This window comes from Anser brachyrhynchus, assembly GCF_964034855.1.
Source record: "Anser brachyrhynchus genome assembly, chromosome: 21".
NCBI lineage: Eukaryota > Metazoa > Chordata > Aves > Anseriformes > Anatidae > Anser > Anser brachyrhynchus.
Genome location: NC_137714.1, coordinates 3,503,117 through 3,516,157, shown reverse-complemented (window position 1 = coordinate 3,516,157; position 13,041 = coordinate 3,503,117). Strand labels below are relative to the sequence as shown.

The 13,041-nt window shown below is 37.0% G+C and overlaps 1 long non-coding RNA gene across 1 annotated transcript; it reads right to left on the bottom strand.

Moving 5' to 3' along the window:
- Nucleotides 1–135: 135 nt before the first annotated feature.
- On the bottom strand, nucleotides 136–13,003 carry LOC308181228. The gene is made up of 4 exons (XR_013941375.1): nucleotides 12,865–13,003; nucleotides 10,591–10,636; nucleotides 6,239–6,333; nucleotides 136–2,553 (listed from the first exon to the last, which is right to left on the bottom strand). It is a non-coding gene; the product is annotated as an uncharacterized lncRNA (long non-coding RNA).
- Nucleotides 13,004–13,041: the final 38 nt, after the last annotated feature.

Here is a 13,041-nt window from a genome sequence, read left to right as displayed (position 1 = left end):
TTCTGTTTCTTCCTTGTGCCATGAACTTTCATATCAATCTGATCTTTGGAAAGAAAATACAATGCAAATTATGTCGTGTTTTAGAGTAATTGTTCTCTATTTTTTTAATTTCCTCAATAGCTTTGCTACTTGTCTTGTCAATTCTGACACATTTGACACGTTGATAACACCTGAAACATTTAATCTGTATCAAAGCTAAACATGAGAAAAAATAATTTAGAGTCTTTTAGCACTGTTCTTACGCTCATGTGGTGGGGATGATGAGTTTATAAACTGCAGAAGGAGTAGGAAGAAAGTAAGACGAGAGACTAGTAAATACGAATATATCTGAAAAGCCTCCATTTGGATCTTGTTAGGTTAAACTTTAGTAATCTTTGTCTTCAGACTGGCCTATACTAAGAACTCCACTCTAGATCTAAAGGCTTTGATTACCAGATATGGCTGCTTTTCTGTCCTATCTATTAAAACAAAACACTTTTTTTTCCTGAAGTCTGTGTTTAGACTTTCCTTTAGTCTCAGAAATCAAGCATATCTGTATACAAGATTTTGGTTTGTAGCTTGCTGTCAGCAAATATAATCATCTTCAAAGTGCTGACCTTACTTCTGGTAGTAATTCACCCGAAACAGTCATTCTCTTCCTTATCAAGGAAGATTCTAACGTAAAGTTTTCCACAGGAATGACTTTCCCCTTGAATAAATTATTCCCATCACATCTCAAGCAGTATCCAGGCAGGCAATTTATAATGAAATGGAAGTACAACTTAACTTGTTTTGAAAGGCTGCTCTGATGAAACATGGTGGAGATTATCATGTGTAGAGTACGTATGTACCCACACAAGGATGCAACTTCCATTAAGGAATCTGTCATGTGTTTGCATTTACATACTAATCCTATGCAGTGAAACCTCAGATACCAAAGCATATGCATCCAGAATCTGTCCACAGCAATATAATTACTGCCCTTTGGTTCAAGGTAAAGCTTTATTAATCTTAGGTGACACCAATCATTAAACAGATGGCCCACGCTCCACTGAAATATAATCTGGGGGTCTTCCAGCACTGGAGGCTTAGTACTAAATATATTGTGCTGTAATAGATCTGAAGCAGTAAAAACAAAGACACAAATTCCCTTCTGATTATCAGCTGGAGTACAGAATACTCAGTATATGACTAGAGAAAGCAGGGTCTCTAAGAATCAGAATACCTCCATTTCCCTTATTCTGCCAACAAGAAGAAACAACTGCTGCTGCACTGATACATTTAATCCTATGATGATTCACACTGCCTTGCTGCCGAGAAATCTCCAGTGTAGAACATTCTATTCTGCCTCAATCAGGCCTCAAGAAACAGTGACTTTGTGAAAAGCTTTGTTATGTATTTATATGCTACTGAAGAATTCGTAATTTAATTCACTTTTGTAACTTCATGATACAAGCATTCTAGAAATATAAACTAAAAAAAAAAAACATCAACGCAGAGGTCTACACTCCTATGTAAAGTACAGCAGTGTGCTGGGGCTGAGCTTTCACTGACCTGAATTATTTAGCTTCCCATTACTAGTTCAGAAATTCAACAGTAGGTTTAACATGAGCTACCTGTTTGGTGGTTGGTTTTTTTTGGTTTGTTTTCATAGAATATATGTGGAAGATGTGATCTTTTCTGCTTTGGAGAAGTCAAACAGCACATTGTCCTAGGGCAAATACTTCCATAAGCTGAAATGAACGGTCAGTATACATGCTTGCAGAATCAGGGCCCAAGGTCAGGAGACTTCCTATGAATGTGAGCACATCAGGAAACATCAGCTCCATACTCTGACCAGCTGGCCAGGTTAGATTTTTATTCACCAGGAATGACATTCAATATATCAACACTTGTTGTTAACTTAAAATCCTGATTACTGATCGTGTTCATTCCTTTATAGTTAGTAACAGCAATGTTCCCTTTCACAGCTTGGCTTTGAGTCATGACTGTGGCTGTCTCTAACAGACAAGCAGGCACCAGGCTTCCTCTGAAAATGCCAGATGTCACCAAAAAGTATCATAAACATGGTCGGCCCCTTATATTTGTGTCTGTGAGAAATATATACAGGGGTAGTATACTGTGAAAGTAATGATTTGATGCATGAATATTTATAATTCTAGGTGTCAGTACAATGATTCATCGTAAGGCTTTTTTTTACTGTAAGAACAGAAAACATCTGAAGAATGAATTCAGTAACTGGCAATAACTAAGTATTCACCAGAAGAATATTATGGAAATCTCAAACTCCTCCCACAGATTTAAAAAGTATTCATAAACAGTTAGAACATTAATTAAAACATGCAGCAATTATTTTTAAATCATTATTCAGTATTTTAAGAGATTACATTATAATATTGCAAGCATCTTAGCTGCATGCTATTTCAGACTTGCATTAAAAAGTACAACCTGCACACTAACATGAAGTTCTCAAACTCAAAAGCGCTGATGTATCGTCCACAAAAGGACAGTAAGCACTACCTCCGGTTCAGGAGAGAATGATACACAGATGAAGTGACTTGCCAAGGGTTATATCTGTGGGTAAGGGAAAAGCCATCAACACATGAATCTTTAAACATTAGTCCTGTCACAGCTTTCTATTACTTCAGATGAAGAGATGTTTCATTACATTATGATTACATGATCCTTTTTATTCTTTAATATAAAACAGTAACAACAGGCACAAGAAAAAAGCAACTACAATCTACCAGGAGGCCTCAGGTCAGAAATGCTCTCATGATTAATGTTTCTGATGAGAAACCACTCCATCTAAAACTGTCTCTCCTGCACATATGAAGTTCTGTAGTGTAGATACTACTGAACCACTGCAATTTAAAGCTTTAAGTTATAATTGCCTACACCACGCCTGAAGACATTGTCATAAGTATTTATATGCATCTACTTAACTAGATTAAGTATAAGCTGATCATACCTGTCCTTTCCCAGACAGCTTTTTAACATGAAATATCAATCATACCAAATTTCTCAGCACCTAGTTTTGCTGGATGGCTACTGATCGGCACAGAAGGTAACAGCGGATACGTAACTTGATATTAGGTACCATAACATACATTTCTCACAGCTGCAGCATGGAGGCATTTATGTATAAATAAGCCCAGTATCCCCTGTGTCTTTGTCCAGGCCTTGTGGATTCAGGCATCAGACCAAAACCATAGCCCCCCGCTCTCCAACAAACAGTTGGACAACGCGACAAAGATCCCTGTTCAATCACGCAGCTTGTTAGGCTCTTCTAGGCTGGAGTTAGTCTCTAGCAAATGCTATATTAGCAAACGTCTTAGCCAGCAAGGAGTGCTGCGCATTCCATTCATTTTCAAGGGTGTATTCTGTTTCCAGAAGGCATTTGGCAAGGGAGATTGATTTTGAGAGTTAAGAAACAAAACCAAGCAGTACCATTCAGAGAAGTGAAAAATGGAAGGAATAGGAAATGGTATAGCAACGCTGACATAAACCAGGTTTAGTTTTTCAAATTGAGGATAACCTAAGAAGTCACTGCAGAAGCAGAAATTGCAACCTTATTATCCTTTCCCTTTGAAAGATGAGGGATACTGATGCAACGCAGCAGTAAGTCCAATAAAACCTGAGTAAAACTAGAGGTTCCTCCTGGTTCTTGAGAGGAAAAATAGTAAGAAAAACCTGCTTGATTCTTCACAGAAACCCTTCTTCTCCCAAGCAGAACAGGAAACTACTGATCAAGCAAGTCCTTTAACTCTTTTTTTCCCTACAAAAAAAACAAAACTGTCATCTGGTAATAACTTAAAGGCAATATGATCAGCAACTGAGTTAAATCAACTAGAAGTGGACCTAAGTCCTTATCAAAAATACTTCCACCTTCCCTATGGAATGAAGAAACATTCTCTAAGAAAGCAACTTCAAATGTACTAATGATTATCTTGGTCTTATGAAATTAGTACTGTATGACTCATTTGAGCTGGGAAGCAACTCTATTTCATACTCACATCAACTGTGTTATCCTCAGATAACACAGTTCTTTAGAGACCTGTGGATATTTTGCCTCATTACATTTGATTCATCATATACAGGAAACAGGGAAGGGATTACTAGATTCAACAGGGAAAAAGATGGGAATGTCAGTTGTTCTTCACTTCCTACCTAGTCTTGGAATAAAGGACCACAGGAGATGAATAAGCAGTAATAACTGACCGTAGCACAACATACTACCTTCCACCCTGAAGGAATGTCTTTTGTCTCCTGTGCACTTCTTACTGATGCTATTTACCGAGCAATAAGGAACAGCCATTTGCAGAACTGTCAGTGTTCTCCTGCCTGCAGCCTTGTAGACTCCTTCCACGGCAGAATTTCTCACACATTCATTGTATGAGAGAGAGCCCTATCACTTATGCAAAAACACATTATGTTAGTCCTTCACAACAAAATATCAGAACACCAAGGGGGAAAAAGGTGTATTAGGGAGTGTGCATAAGCTTTTGCATATTCTGACATATCGATGTTAATTGTGTCCTGAAAGGTTTTTTTATAGCACTCAAAACATTTCAACTTCAAACTCTACATTCCTGTTACACTTTGGCATAAAGACAATTGCTGAAGAGATATGTTCTCTTTAAACATTGCAATACTTCATACAATCGAAACAGCTCAAATTTTACAGCTGTGAATGTTCAAGTGACATTACTTTGCTTCCATGATAGTCAGTGTTTGGTCAGCCTAGATCTACTACACTAGTTTCAGTTCTTCCACCTCAGTTGATCAGAGACTGACAGAAGGCTGAGGATCACACAGGGGAACCTATTCTTTCATACAGATGCAGATAACACTTGCCTTACAAAACTAAAATTACAAAAAGAATTAAGCAAAGGCCATTTCTCAAAATTTAACCTTAGTTTTATAGCTTGATGGCAGGAGAGATTTTGACCCAAGACCCAGCCCTTAAAGGTAAGTTATACAATAAAATATAGCTTACATTTTTAACAGGCAGCCTTTGCTTTATTAGTAAATAGTGAAAGCATTAAGATAATATAAATTGCTGCATCAAGTTACCTCTGTAATCCAGAGTGGGATTTCACCTGAGGAAACTACCCTTGGCACTAACACTCTTTGAGAGACAAAAAAAGTAATGAAATCACAAAAACATACGTTGTTACTAACCACAATTCCCAGGGAGGCAAAACCTACCCTCTGTTCATTTAGAACTAGAAGTTCTGGGCTTAAGAAATGTTTTACTCTGATTATGAAGTTACCCCTTGAAAACAGCTTTCCTGGTGGACTTGCCTAGGTCATTTTGTCATGATTAATAATTAGCTTACTTCTACAATAAGTATGCTTGATTAACTGAGTGGAAAGCAATAAAAGTATCTGAGAAGGTAAAGCATTTCTGCATTTCACGCAGAAAACTGGGCAAGAATGACTTAAGACTTGATATACCTGACAAGAAGCAATGTTTAAAAAAATACACAAGCAGAATACCAAAAGGAAAGACTTCTCACTGCAGGCTATTAATACAGATGCAGTATGACAGCATACTCAGTAAGCTGTATCATAGCACCAGCTAGTGGTAAGAATTAATGAAGGCATTTTTACAGGAAAAATAACAAGCATGTTCATAACAAGAAAGCTTCAGATTATTATATGTAGTCTCTTAGCCATCGAGCCTATTGCCATATCTAAAATACGTTCAATAAAACCGAAGTTCCGTATCAGTTTCACTGAGCATGCCTAACCCATCTATACAGCATATCAAGTGGTTTTGATGTAGCTGCTAAACGTTAGTAGTGTGGACAACAACCAAGCACTAAGTATGGGAAAAAGTGCTACTTCATCCTCAGAGCCAGCTTGTCATTAGACAAGTATTAGTTAACCAAAACAAAGAAGTTAAACACTATTTTACCAGGTTTTTACCTTCCACGGAGCATTACCAACATTCTCTTTCAACATAAACTTACTGAAATACAGGATTTTCTCTGCTGAGTTAATTACTTAAATATTTCATGATCAATCATTTTCTGGACCCAATCCTCCAGAGTTTGAATTTGTTTACAGAGGCAATCCTAAAACATCTACTCTAGTTTGCAGTGGAAACCATCAAATGTCAGTTGATATTCTAACTTTATTTGGACCTTATCTTTATCCCTAAGTCATTGTTGATGTAATTAACACAGATTAATTTTTCCAGTTACTAACCATCACCTGAGTCACTACTCCTAATAAATCCTACATAGCTTACATGATGGACTGAAGATCTCAGCAGCTGTCAAGTTCTGGAGACAGCAATGATCAAATTAAGCACATCTGTTCTGTCTTGGACTTAAGTTATCTGTTCTGTAAAACAGACAAAAAAAAAAAAAGTCTTGGGCTCCACTGCCTGTGATCAAGAGTTCATGAAAAGACTTCACTGAGTTTTGACAACTGTCCTACCCTGGATGCCCTTGTTACCTTTTTGCTTAAGTCATATGTGATTTGTGGGAAGGCCACTTGCAGGGTGCTCAGGGAAGCACAATATCTAAGATTAACTAGCTATGACCATATAATCAGTTCCTTAAAGTAGTCCTGAAGAGGAACCTTGCAACAACTATAGGGAAAGGAGTACTTGTTGGTTGGCAGATGGGTTTATGTACAGTATTACAGGCAACAACAGAACTCAGACAAGAGTGACAAGCAAACCATGAGGCATTTATGAATGGTGTTAACAGACAACATTGATAAGCTCTGGTACTGCTGTTGTAAAATAATTAGATTTTAAATTAAACTTGTTACTAATGTAAAGAAGAAAGACTCAGACCATAGAAAATAGAAATGAAAAAATAAGGACTTTGAAGGACCCTGAGGCTAATTTAGAAAGGACCACCTAAACCAGAAGGAAGTGAAATAGAAATACTTGAGTTTTATTACCCAGGATATTCCAAGTCACCTAAATATCTTAGTAGTTCAGCCAATTCTTTGTTGCCTCTCAAACAATTTTAGAAAAACAAAACAAAACACATACTAAAATTTAGAGCTACTGAGTACCCCAAATCCCAAGCAGTTGGACAGTATCAGTCTTCCCCTGAGAAACTTTTAGTTTAAGCCATAACATGCAGTGTATTGTCTCCTATGTTTACAAGAACAAACTTGAAAAGCACAGAACGATTAGATAATAGAGACCTTGTCCCAATTGACAAGAGAAGAATTGGCCATATTGGTATCACCTTGGTTCAGTTAGTTTCAAGGCTGCTTCAGACCCTCTGGTGAGAAAAATCTTTTCTAGAAGTTTCATTTTTCTTGGATGGGTCACCAAGACTGCTACATCCAAGAACTTCCCTATCTCTAGCTACATAAGCATCACCTTTTCAAACACCCTGAATATATTCAGTCAGACATCCAGATTTACAGAAGTTCTTACCATTATTTTTCTCTCCCATGTACTGATATGTGTCTGTGCATTTTTAAGCACACTCAGGCAACACAAGCTAGCCTAACTCAGGCTAATTTGTGATTTAGAAGCACAAGAATAGCAATATTGCTATTTTAAGAACACAAAAATTGAGTGTTCAGAATGTCAGTGGGCTAAAGATTTGTAGGCTTCTCTGACCATCAAAACTAGTAGAAATTGAAGTGCAAGTCCACTGGAACACCACCAGATGGTATATATTCTCAACGTGAGGTGAAAATAAAGATGACGTTCTTATATGTACACAGTCAGACTACCTAGGTTTCAAGGAGAAGTGGCTAGATAAACAAAAACCTTTGCTTTTTTTCCAGGCAAAGCAAACTGCAAAGTCTACCTGGAAATAAATAGGGCCAAGAGAAGAGTTAAGACCAGCACAGACTATGTCAAAACAGGACAGCTTTTTCTGCTCAGTAAGGCTGAATGATCAGTTCTGGAGGAAAAAAAAAAAATATTAACAGTCACTCACCACAAGAAAGTGACTGAGTTACAGAATGAAAGTGTTTCAGACAAAGCTGATACTGCAAGATCTGTTTTTATTGTAAAAAGGGATGTTTCTTACGTGTTTCCATCACAATTATCCAAAAGTTCTGTTATCTGCCTTTTTAATGCTGTCTCTTAACCTCAACGGGCTTGTGTACCTCTGAAAATGAGTTCTGATTACTTCAGTTTGCTGAAGTATTTCTCCTTCAGAGAAGGTAGAATATTGCAGTAAGCTTTGTAGAGACATTTCTAATTTAAATGAGCAGCCTGAGAGCCATAGGATTCATATATGGAAGACTGCTACATCAGGAGTGAGCTGCTAAAATATTTATAAATAATGTGACTTTCTACTGTGTAATGACTTCCAACTAGTGGTATTAATCTGTCACAAAAGATGAAATGGTATTTTACTCCCCTGCATTGTCATTCCTAAAAAACAAATCTTTGTCCATATAAAGAGTTCATGTGTCAATACTTTGGTTGACACAGTTATGAGATAAACCCTAATTACCTCCAGAAAGAAAAATGGCTTTGAACCTTGACGAGTGTTCTCTCCTGTTAGAGCCTAACGTAGCTTTGAAAACATCCTGTCCATACAACAGATCCTTGGAGTCTCCTTTTGAACGTTAGTAAGGCCTTACAGCAAAACAGAAGCAAGTCATCTCAGTTCTCCCTTTGCTAGTGTTTTGTTTGAGGTAAAGTATTGAAATAATGCCTAGCATTCTACTTCTTAATGCAGCAGTTACTAAAAAAATAAATTTTTAAACAGAAGATTCTCATATACCTCACGTAACTCTTGCATTTTTTTAAAAAAAAGGGTGTTAAATATCAATGTCTTTCTGGTCCACATTCCACTGTTAGAAGCTATATATTAACTGAATCACAGCAGCACAGAAAAGTGATTTGGAAGCTGGATAATCAACAACAATACAGGGAACAATGTATGTGACTACATGATTATGGGTGTCGCTACCTTACAATCTTTCAGAACATACTACATGTAAAGTAGAGGTATAGAACCTGCTTGAGTGACAGCTAGTTGAGTAACACTAAGTGCTATTCACACTTGAGCAAAGCACAGCTGCTTAGAGCAAGAGTGATAGGATAAACCAAAAATACACAGCCTGAGAAACTACCAGTGAGGCCCCTAAGGGAAAATAACTGGAATCCCTGTAGTTCAATACCAAGCTGACAAATCATACGTTGTCTCAAGTTTCTCCAAATCTTCAAGTGTACGTTCACTGATGAAGTGTGGTGCTCAGTTTGTTGGTGGATATCACATTATTCCCTATTACTGTTTTAAAAAGCAGCACAAATTTGTGAAGATTTACACAAAGTTTGATTCATTACAAGTCACTGCCTGAACAATGCAAGAACTACAAAAAAAAAAGGCTCTTGTCTACCCTTTTTTTGCTTGTGAAAATGTTCCAGGGACAGCTGAACAGAGCAGTACTACTACTACTATTCAATAACCAACACTGACAAGCAACTCCAAAAGCAAAGTTTGTATTTGTAAGTGATTTGCTATCACACAGTCAATACAGTATTATTTGACAATATCCTTTAACAGGTTCATCAAACATTTGAAAGAGATATTGTTACATTTGCAGTATGGCTTATTTGCATCCCTTGTGTGTTGATTTATTCTATTCAGCACAGCAGAAGTTCTAATTTCATCAGTGCAATACCTGAGAACTTATTATTATAGCCACATAAGTAGTATTTAACACATGCATCTCTAAATTCAAGAGAGTCAGAACCCAGGTTAAAGTTTTACAAGTATTCCCCCCACATAGACACACCCCATAAAGTACTACATTAGTGGAAGAAAGCAAGAACCTTTTACAATATATAGTTAGGATTCTCTAAAATTTAAAAAGAAAATTCTTCTGTCAGAACTCATTTCTTTGATGTACTGTGCATCTTTTTATTTTTAGAACAGTCTTGGAAGATGATTCAAGTTAACAACAGAAAATATGAAGCCCAGAAGAGACTATGCATCCATTTTTAAGTTAAAAAAGGAAACAAATAGGATAGAGGTTCAAAAGCATATTTACTAGCAAATAGCACACTGTTGAGCAAATGGCTTGGAAATACTTGGACTACACTCAGCTTATATTACTAATGGCATTACAAGTGTTAAACACCAAAACTACTGATGAACAGACAGCACCTGAGAAGTTGTTGTTTGTTTTTTTTCCTCCTCCTTTTGCAGGCATGCACATAATAGGCGCATGACAACTATACTTTATATAGATAATAAGAGAATATGACTGCTTTCTACTCTGAGGATTTTGACTAAATAAGGGTAATAATCCATCCTTAAAATATCTGTAAATAAGAGTTCCTTAGGTCATAAATTACTTAATGCAAACCAATTCCAAAGCCTATCTTGTCTTAGCATGGTTAGCAGACGTCTTCAACATTTAGATTCTTTGTTTTAGTTACTTTCTTGTAACAGTGATAATTAGTCTTTTTAATTAACAGTTGAAGTATTTTCTCTTACTATTCCAACTCTTTCTTTTAAGATTTCTAACAACAAGGGTTCTAACAACAAATCAATTTTATTAAAAGCTTTTTTGAAAAATACTGATATTGTTACCATAGAACTAGGGCCTTTTATCCATTGCAATTACATGCATAAAATGTAAGTAATTAGAATAAGCTACCTTGTTTCCACTTAGAGCTTCAGCTTTTCAAGAGTTCCTTCTTCATCTACAATATAAGGTAGAACAAAGAAACAGTTAATAAAACAAGAAATATATTAAGAGCAACACAGAATTAAAGAGCCTTTGGAAAGAATTATGGATCTATAAAGAAGTCCACGTTGTTCCAGCATTACCTTCCTAGACAATAAAAAATAAAACAATGGCGTTGAACAAACAGAGACAATTTACAGTTTAAGGACCATCATCCATTAGAAGTCTCCTTAGGAATTATCATTAAATACTAAAGTACACTGGAAAAAGTTTTTTAAAATCGCCAACTAAGCGAAGCACAAAACAACGAATCCATCTTAGCTATACTACATTTCTAGTATATTACTGCAGAAAGACACATAAAACAAGAATTTTCTTTTTTGCAAGAAAACAAAAAATGCAAGAAGTGAAAGACCAGCAGCCTCCCTTTTTGCTTAAGTAAATAAACAAATCCCACATATCCCAGACCTCAAAGTAAACCTATTACTGTCTTCTCCTATGACTTTTAAATACATGTCCTTCCATCAGCGGCAGGTTGAGTCTTTATATTAGGCTTCTGAAATGCCTTGACCAGGAAGTAATAGAGAAGCAATAGTTCTCAATTGAAAGCTTTTGCTTCTTTCAGCCTTAAATGAGGGAATAAGCATTGCTAATTTAGTTATGAAACTATAAAATAAATAAGTTCTAACAAAATGTTAAAAATACTAGTGCTTTGTAGCTAATGCTGTAAGTTACGTGGGTTGGCTTGTTGGTATCTTCTCTGCTTGGTTTACAGTGTCAACAACAATGCTTCTGGAGTATAGAAAAAGAAGTTAAAAGATGTAAGATAGTAAACGTATATTTTCTGAAAGGGATTTGTTCTGAGCTTATCTGAGACCATTTTCTAAGGCTCTAAATATGTTAAGCAGAAGACTGTTGTGATTTGTGTTCAGATTACTTGTGGTAGTTTTGAGAAACCTTATCTTCAGTATTTTTGAAGATAAAAAAGGTTGTACTTCAGCTAGTAAAACATGCATTTTGTTCTGGGGATTTGGTTTCTGTTACAGGTACAATAAAACCCTAATAGAGCAAAGGAAAGCCTTGATTTTTTCTTGAGGGGAAAAAAAAACATACGAAAACCTGTATAGGTGTAATCAGTCTAGTTTATAAACTGTTAATACAGATAGATTGGAATTCAATTAACTTAGTCTAATAAGTCAAAGCAGTTTAAGCATATTTATCTAAGGATTTGTCATTACTAAAATTAGAGGGTTCAGAACTGATTTTGGTATACTTAAGCAGCATTTTAAAATATAAATATCTCCTGGGTGTTCCAGGTGGGAAGATCACTGTGTCCTGTTATTTTCAGTCTGCTGCTGTTTGGTGGAGTTATGCAATGTAACAGAGACATTAAAACTTTCTGGCTTTGAAGTCCATGCTTTCCTTACACGTGAAAGGTCATCTTTGCAGCTATGCTCATTAGAAACACGGTGGATTCTTTCAAAAAGCTTCAGTTTAACACGAATTGATGGTCAGGCAATTTCCTTGGCTACTTGTTAAGGAACTTTCCTGCTTTGTAGAACAGGGCTCCTCTCTATCCTGTTACTGTGAGTACTTTGCATATCGATTTTGCTTAACGATTCTAGTGTTACTCCCTGATGTGCATACATAATGAATGTGAAATCAAAATAATCTAATAAATATTAAACGTTTCTAAACTTCAAACCTCTGATTTATAACTGTATTAGCTTGACTCCCATTTAATGGGCGTAACTCAAGGTTTTTTTCACTAGGTAAATGGCAAATCCTTAACACTTCCATGTTTAAAAAAAAAAAAAACAAAAAAAGCCCTAGCCTAGGAAGATTACATCTTCTTGATGCTATTACGAATACAAAATTCAAGTGAGCGGTAAAAATTATTTTGCTCCGCAACTTAGACAAAGGGAGATGCCGTTATGCCCATCTCCAAGGTGTAACTTGGCATTTTTCCTCTCAGAAATTAAACCAAAACAATTGTGGTTTCGAGAGGCCGGCACGACAGACGCGCAGCAGGGGCAGGTCGCAGCCCCCTGTCAGACCGCCGGCCCTCGGGGGGCGAGGCTGTGGCCGTGCATCACCTCCAGGTTTTCCAATCGTTTCCCCACAGACACTGACGTGATTTTTTTCCTTTTTTTTCAGTCAGAGTGCGGAGCTGCACTGCGAAAAGATGACATTTAAAAAAAAAAAAATGAACTAAAAATTAAAAAATAAATAGGGAAAGAGAACCTGCTCTTCACAGCTCATTGTCTGGGGATGAGGGTGGTGGCTGGAGGCCGCGGTGCGGAGCCGGCTCGGGCAGGTGGGGTGAGCTGAGGCGGTCTCGCGGGGGGCGAAGCGGGGGGCTGAGGGCGGCAGGGGTCGGGGGGGGGGGGGGGACGGCCCCGCTCCGGAGGGGGTCCCGCG